Source organism: Hoplias malabaricus, chromosome 10 (genome assembly GCF_029633855.1).
Source record: "Hoplias malabaricus isolate fHopMal1 chromosome 10, fHopMal1.hap1, whole genome shotgun sequence".
In the NCBI taxonomy this organism is placed as follows: Eukaryota; Metazoa; Chordata; class Actinopteri; order Characiformes; family Erythrinidae; genus Hoplias; species Hoplias malabaricus.
Genome location: NC_089809.1, coordinates 36,110,199 through 36,118,824, shown reverse-complemented (window position 1 = coordinate 36,118,824; position 8,626 = coordinate 36,110,199).

The following is an 8,626-nucleotide window of genomic DNA, read 5'->3' as shown; positions in this document are numbered from 1 at the left end:
GAGGAAGTACTTGTTACCTCTTACTGTTCGAGTGAGTGGTCCAACCCAGTCTATCTGGAGGTTTGACCAAGGGAAGGATACTCCTTTCTTTTGCAAGGGGGCTCTATGAAGAGGATTCGAGGGTTGAAATTGGCAACATACCAGACAGCCTTTAATGTAGTCAGCCACATCTTTTACCATGTGGGGCCAATATGCCACCTGCTTGAGCGCATGGTGTGTTGCTTTGACCCCTTTGTGTCCCGCAGATGGGGAGTCATGGGCGTGCATCAGCATCACCCCCCTGTGGCACTGAGGAACCACGAACGTAGGTGAAGTGTGCGAGTCAGTGGCATGAACTAGCAAGCCTTTGACGACTTGGAGGGACGCTTTGGCGCCGTATAGGTCTTTAAGGCCTGGTATGGTGTCAAGATCTTGTGCTGCGATGGGATTAGTAGATGGGTCAGAGACATGGCTAAGCATTTTAGAAATGGATGGGTCTCGAGCTTGGAGAGTAACTAAGTCAGCGTCCGAAAAAGCAGGGTTAATAGAGACAATGGTAGTTTTGGCATTGTCAGGCGACGCCTTTGTTACAGTTCGAGACCGTGTGACAGCTAGGACTTCGATGTCGGGTGGGTTTGGAAAAAGGGAGGGATCGAATGTCCACGATGTGCCTTCGCGGGCCCCTTGCTTGGCTAAGCTATCTGCTTGATCATTGAATTCTTTGTCATCTCCCGGGACTCGGGAGTGACCCTTCACTTTCTTCCAGTAGATCTGCAGGTCATGTGTGTCTACCAAGTGTTCGCATGCCGCGAAAAGCTCTTTGTGTTTAACTGGCTTTTTGTTTGACGTGGTGTAGTTGTTGGTTTTCCACAGTCTCAAGTGGCATGTGAAGCTTAGGCGCGCGTAGTTGGAGTCTGTGCAGATCACCAACGTTTTTATGCTTTTCTGGACCGCAGACTGGATTGTGATGAGAATTCCTGCTATTTCAGCATATTGGGAGGACTGAGCACCCAATTTGAAACTTAGGGGTTCGTGAGGCCATCCGTTTATTCCGATAATACCCACCCCTGCCATCAGGGTGTGTTCTCGGCGGAACGAACAACCATCTACATACGCAGTGACGAGGTCTTTGCATGTGTTAGGATCGAAATAGTGGTGGTTAGCCACGGTGGGTAAGAGGGTTTCTGGAGTTTGTGGCACTTGGGAAGGAATGTTTCCTTCGCATCGCCTGCAGGAAGCAAGGCCTGTGCCTAGGGGGCTCTTGTAGTTTTGCGCGTAACGCACCTCTAAGTCAAAGCTTTGGAGAGCCATTAGCCATGATGCTACTCGAGCGTTAGTTACTACACCCTCTCGAATTCGTTGGCTGTTTAGGAAAGTGACTGGTTGATGATGAGTTTCAACAATCACCTTCTGACCACCTAGGTAGTTGGAGAAATGTTTGACTGCCCACACTGTTGCTAGTAGTGCTTTTTCGCAGTCACTGTATTTGTTTTCGGCAGCCAGCATAGTTTTACTAGCATAGGCTATGACACGTTTGTCTCTATCGTGTAATTGATACAGACCGGAGCTGAGACAGTGGTTCGAGAACCCTACTTCTAGGTAGAATTCTTTGCTACTGTCAGGATAGGCAAGGCATGGGGCCGTGCACAGTTTCGATTTTAGTGCCTGCATGGCGTGTTCCTGGGCTTCGCCCCAGGTGAACGGAGTGTCCTTTTTCAGGAGGTCATAAAGTGGACGAGCTAGGTCCGCATAGTTCTCTATGAATTGTCGTGAGTAGTTGCATACTCCTAAGAAACTGCGGAGTTCCTTAAGGTTGGTGGGTGCTGCGAGGTTTGTTACCCCTTGCACTCGACTCACTTGTGGTTCAACACCATCAGTGCTTACGAGCAGACCGACGTAATTCACTTTTGTTCTGCACCACTGACATTTGGAGAGTGATATTTTCGCACCTGCTGTTGTAAGCTGGTCAAGAACATGATCAATCTCGTCAATGTGTGCCTGTAGGGAGTGGTTACGCATGAGTATGTCGTCCACATATATGAGGGTGCCTCGCTCGCGGGCATCAGGGCATGCTTTGTTTAAGAAAATATTAAACTCCGCGGGTGAGTTGGCATATCCAAAAGGGCACCTAGTGAATGTGTACTGTCGGTTTGTGAAAGTGAAAGCGAGCTTGTGTTGGTCTTCTGCTTGCACCGGGATGGTCCAGAAGCCAGAGGCTACATCGATGGTGGAAAAGTATTTAGCGTTTCGGACCGAGGGAAGCTCTTGCTCCAATTGTGTCATCGGCCATCGAGACAAGGGAACCTGTTGATTTAGTTTCCGATAGTCGATGGTTAAGCGCCATTTACCATTTGGTTTTATGACGGGCCATAATGGTGCCGAATACGTGCTGTTACAGGGTCGAATTATGCCCTTTTCCAGCAAGTCATCAATGATTTCTTGTACCGGTTCATAGGATGCCAACGGAATTTTGTATTGGCGGACAAACGTGGGTGGTGCTCCTGGACGAGTGGGAATGCGTACTGAATGAATGTCAGTGAGACCACAGTCCGTTGAATCTTTGGAAAAAGATTTTTGATATTTAAGGAGCACTTCACAGAGTTTCTCACGTTCTTCTTTGCTTTGGAGGGCGTCGGCCTCCTTTAGAACTTGTTCGACTTGGATACGAAATTCGGAGTCAGATAGTTCTTTTGAAGTACGTGGATTTGAAGTGTTTTCTCCCGCTTCGGGAAGAAGAGATGGTTCCCGGGAGGATTCCGGGGATGAATCTATGGAAAGAACCGTGATCGTCATTTGATTGTCGTCAGCGAGATCTATCCTGCAAATGGCGTCGTTACTCATGTCCAGAGCTGAGAAGAGAGCAACAGCTCGTGTCGGATGAGTGTAGAACACCTTTGCTTCTGCCTGGTCAAGAAGCAGGGATTCAGGCATTGGTCCTATGATCGGAATTCGCAACTCGAAGTCATGGAATTTCGTACTGACTAACCAACCCAGAGGAGATGAGTGAGGGATCGTCAAGGGTTGAGTGGTTTCGTTCCGTACGAATAGATAGGTGGATCTTGCTCGCGTCTCCACCAAAGGTGTGGCTTCGAGGGTGAGGCCTAGTTCGAAGAACTGAGGTGACGGTTGGAAAAGTGCATGCGTGTGGCTTAAGTGTTGGCCAGGTCGCATGACTAAGCGGATGGGTACATTTGCTGCGTTCGCAGGTACCACAAGTGCACCTTGGTTAGTGACCTGACATACCTCGGGAATAGTTTGTCCTGAGCCTAGGTTGCTGAGATCAGAGGACCAGGTTTCCGTTGAAACATCAGTCAAAGACCACAGTACACTATTGAGGGTGTCTACGTGGACGTCGAGGCGCACCAAGAAGTCACTTCCAATGTAAACGTCGTGCGGCAAGTTAGGGACGACTAAGAAATAATGGGTGATTACCCTTTTGTTCCACTGGGCGGTTAAAGCGCAAATTCCATCAGTGGGTGACATTGCTTTTGATGCCAGGTTAAGAGGAAAGCGACGAGGACTGCTCACCAAAGGAATATTTGGTTGAGTGAGGCGCAGAGTGTTAAAGAGGGTTTGGCTTATGGCGGACTGGTCGGCCCATAGAGCCAGAACTGCATTGTCTACACGATAGTCCTGCATTGTGAGACCATTCACGATGGGAAGGCCTGGAGCGTCTGTTGTGGACGGCTGTGTGAAAGTGCACAGGAATGTGTTCCGTTGTTCTAACATGGCACTAGGGGGCCAGGGAGAGACTGCTGTCTCTGGTGTGGCCGCCATGGGCTCAGTTTCCTCTTCCTCGAAGTGAGGGATCTGACTTGGTGGATCTCCTATTGATTCAGGCCGGATTTCGAGGCGGCAACACTGAGCTTCCCGGTGGTGTGGGGTGCAGATGGGTAAAGGCTCACGCACTTGTGCCCAGATCTTTGACCTTTTGAAGTCAATCAGTGGTTCGAAGCGATTAAGGAGATCTTTGCCGATGAGGAAGGGAATTGTTTCGAGAGGAGACACATGGACTGGATGCACTAAAGTCATTGGTCCAATGGCTAAGTGTATTAGTGCCATAGATTGGATAGTGAGGCCTGCATGTGAATACGGCTGAATTTTAAGAGAACAGTTTTGGAGCTGTATCTCGCGATTTTCACGCCGCGCAATGGCTCGAACCTGGTGGAACAAGGCGGAAGACATGAGCGTGACATCTGATGCAGTGTCCAATAGGGCCTCATGTACTAGCCTTCTTTCCACAATGGTGGACAAGTAGAATTTGCGTGCAACCCCTTTCTCAGTTAAGTGTCCCATGAATTGTCGGACGGGTGTGTCGCCTTCAATGACTGAAGGGTCATTTGGCGTTAAACCTTCTTTACCGTCTAACTGAACAACTAAAACAGCACTGGAGGGTGGTTGCGAGTCACCCCCCTGTATCATCGGGTTTTCAGTGTTTGTTTGGGTCACGAGGAGATTGCACGGTGCGCTGCAAGACGGAGCTTCGCTTGTCACTTCTCCTACATAACTTTCTAACATTTCTGGGGTGTTAGAGGATGGCTTTGGGTTAGACCGCGAAGAGGTGATAGAAAGAACGTCAGGTTTTTTCTTTTTCTCTTTGCAAATCATTGCAAGCATTCGGCGGATGTCCTCTAACTCCTTAGAGCTGAGTTCCGTGTCTTTAAGCTTGTCTCTAGCGTGATTTCCTTTATTTTGATACCAGTATTTCTCTTTCTTTTCTCTATAGGAATTAGAAAGCTGGTTCGGAGCTGTTCGCTCATATCCCTTATGGGGATGTGATGGTTTTCCACGGCCCGCACCGCGGTTTTCTACAGGGTAATAGTCACGACCATACCCAGCCCTGTCCCGAGGGTTCCAGAAATCTTTGTCGTGATTTCTGTCTGGCCTGCGAGGAGGGTAGCGCTTGTATTGGTGTGAGGGCGGATGAGGTTTCGGGCCCTCATCGGTCCACGGAGTGGAGGAAGGGTTCAGGGCGGATCTTGGTGGATCGGCCTGGGTGGCACCTTCTAACTCTAAATGTGGGAAGCTGGAGTCGACATTGAAGACTTGGGGTGTTTCGGACCGCCTGTTGGGAATTTGTTGGGATTTTAGGAAACCTCTGAGTGCTAAATCACGCAGCTGCCTGCTAGACAGGGTGCGAGGGCAAGCTGAGACTCCCAACTGGTGACTGGTGTGGGGATGGAGGTTTTGGATAAATAGTGACTTGAAATTTAACTCTTCCTCCATTCCGGAGTCATTTCTAGGTCCGAAGTACGCCTGTCTGAGTCGGTTATAATATTGCTGAGGGGATTCCTGGCGTTGCTGTTTTATATTCAAAGCAGCGGCCAGTCCGGTCTGTGACAGGTGATTGGAGAATTCTTCCTCCAAGGCTTGGCACAGCACATCATATCGCGCTTTTACATAGTCTGGCTGACGTTCAATGAAGTTACTGACGTCTCGGTTGGAGGTCAGTTTAATCACATATAGTCTGTCATCTATGGTGATCCCGGGGAACCTTTGGAGGTAGAAGTCAATATCTTTTAGGTAGGAAAAGATATCATTAGAACCGTCAGGTTTGGGATCAAAGCGGGTTATATTACGCGCGATTTTATCTAGGTCCTTGTATGAGGGACCATGAGAGGGTAAAGGTTGAGGGGACCAGACACTGGGTTGCAGTGCTCTGGGTCTAGCAGGGCGTTGTAAGGGACGACTGACAGGAGACACAAGGGAAGGGGAAATACCCGTTGATACCAGAGGAGGTGCTGCAGCAGCTCTAAAGGTTACGGTCCCTGAGTCTGGTTCCTGATCCTCACTATCTTCCTGCTGGCCTTGTCTTTCTGTAGCGGCACTAGGTGGCACATCGGGTGTGACCTGGGGCAGCGTGTTCCTTTCAGCTATTTCGCTTTGAAGTCGACTTAGCTCTGCCTCTACCTTTGCCTGCTGTCGCCTTGATACCTCAAGCTCACGTTCGCTGGCTCTTAGCTGTACTACAGCGAGGAGGGCTATCTGACCTAATGCCTCAGTTAGGGGCTTGCCCTTGAGGATGTCGGTTAAGTGGTTCTCTACCCACTTAGCCACCATGTGGTCACGATGGGCCTGTGAGGTTTTCTGCACAGTTTCTGCGAGTCCAGGCATCACATCACTGGTGATGCTGGTCAGAACAGAGAATGCCTCATCCCACAAACCTTCTATATATACTTCCGAGGAAAAAGTCCCTTCTGCCATGTTAGCTGTGTTTTAACTGTGAGGTGTAACTTACTTCTATTTAGTTAGGATTAATTCCGTTAATCCCTTCTCTAACTAAATCTGAACTAAATTCACTTGTACCGAGTGCTCTAAGAGTAACTGCTAGTATGTATGGTGTTAGAGTTCACTTGTGAATCTCTAAGGGAAGTCTGTTAGTAGGAGAGGGTGGAGTGAAAGTTGCTATGCGCGAGTGAATAAAAGAAGAGAGAAAGAGAAAAAAAATTTTTTTCAATAATTAAAATTATTAAAAATTTTGAATTAAAGAATTGTCGAAAAATTTGGATGAAGGAATTTTAATATTAAGTGAGTTTTATTATTAGATATAATTTCCAATTAAGGAATTATGAAAGTAAAAGAATTTTCCGAATTAAAGAATTATTAAGAATAGCGAGATTAAAAGACTCTCTCTTTTAACTGCGTTTGTGATCTGGTATCAAGTTAAAGTGTCAATCTCTAATTACTGCACACTGTCTGCTGTAGTTGTATCAACTTATTATGCTTCCAAGCCTTTACTTGTAATTATTCAGATGTGCAGAGTTTAGAGACAGCCACTAGAGCTGTGATACCAGGTCTTATCAGTGTGAACTGGTCGACAATTTCAATTGCGATAGCAAGTTTTCTCCACCAGAGGGTACTGAAGGTAAGTCTGAATGGCAACAGCGAGCTTCAGTATTTAAGTTGAACTTAAATTGTAATACCAGACTAGGACACCAGAGGGCGACAAGCAAGTTACAATGCAATAGCAGCAATGGACACCAGTCGGCGCTGGTGAGAGTCCCAATAGACACGGTACCAGCAGATACACTAACACAAATGGGAATTTCCACTGTAGCGGGAAGTTTCAACACTAGAGGGTGTTATCAGATTAAAATCTAAAATGGAATAAAGATTTTAAACGCTCAGATACTCTATCAAAAAATTAAAAATTAAAATTTTAAAAGGGGAACAGAGATTTTACACTAAGGTATTTTAAAAGAATTTCATCTGTAATGACAACTTTTAAACACCAGAGGGCTGCTAAACACTTATGTTGTCTCGGCGGACAACCTCCCAACCACTAGAGGGTGTACGGGAATCAAACGTCAAGGGTAGCACCACTTGACCACAAGGAGGAGCAAGGGAGGACACGCTTCAATAGACGCTAGTTATGAAGTATTTTTCCCTGCAATTACGCACTTATACCACAAGAGGGAATTTGTCTTCCTCTGTTTTGGGGGCGTTTTGAATTTCCCTCCTTAGTTTCAGCTCCGCCCCTTCAGAGGGGTTCGTTCCTTTCTGAATATGATTTCAGTTTAACAGGAACAGCTGACGAGAGCAGACTGCTCTTCATACAAGCCGTATTTTCGGCTGTTTAATAACCTCCCAATCGCCTAGCGCGCGATCTCGTTATTAACGCTGGTAGCGACCCAGTTTAAAACGAACGGGGGTATTCGGTTCGGTGGTCTCTCTTCGCCGGAATTTCGCGGCGGGAGGTCGAATCCGACGGCAAAGTCTCACAGCGGAATTTCGCGCAGTTCAGACGTGCCCAGGCCTCAATTTAATGCATGCAAAATGGCGCAGAGCCGCGCTCTTTCAAAAACAACCAAGCTTATTTTCTAACCGGTATATATCACAGAACAGTTTTTCAGCAGTAACAAACACAACACGAAATTACCCACATCAAGCTTTGAATCTCAATCGTTATTCAGTAACACAACAGCGTAAAGTATTTCATAAACCCAAGCTGATATTCAGTGTTTTGCAGTTTGCTCATTAAAAAGCCTTTTTCCTGCCTCGCGTGGGCGCCAATAAAATATATATATTTTATATGTAGTGGATGTTGGTCATACACCCCGATACATATATATATAATTTTATAATTTGTTTTATAGCCTTGACCTTATTCAAACTCCTCCAACCTCTGATATTTGACTTAATGATATTAATTAAGATTTATAATTGGTTTAAGCAATTAAAACATTAATAATTAGTTTGAGAATGAATAATAATCATGCTAAATGAGTTCTTCAGGATTTTCAGAAATTCTAATGAATAAATTGCAAACACTGTGACTTCAAATAATGAGAGTTTTATTAATAAAAAGAAGATATTTAGTTAACATAGCACAACCTTGTAATCTCACGGTGTCCGGCAGGGGGAACTGATTTTGACCTTAAGGTGAGCTAGGCACTTCTAACTTGTGACTAAGTTTACTAACTAAGGTTTAATTAATACAGAATTTATCAAGAACTTAATTCGGTGTTCAGCTCTGGAAGTGCATAAGTTTAGCTTACTTTTCGTCGGTTTTTCACCACTCGTTTGGATGCAGAGGCTCTTTGGAATCCTGGGAATGGAGGCGTCTCACTTAGTCTCGCGGTTCTTACCGCAGAAGCGTCCAGGCTGGTTTAGCGTGGAGGTCTTTCTTGTTGATTGAGTTGTCTCG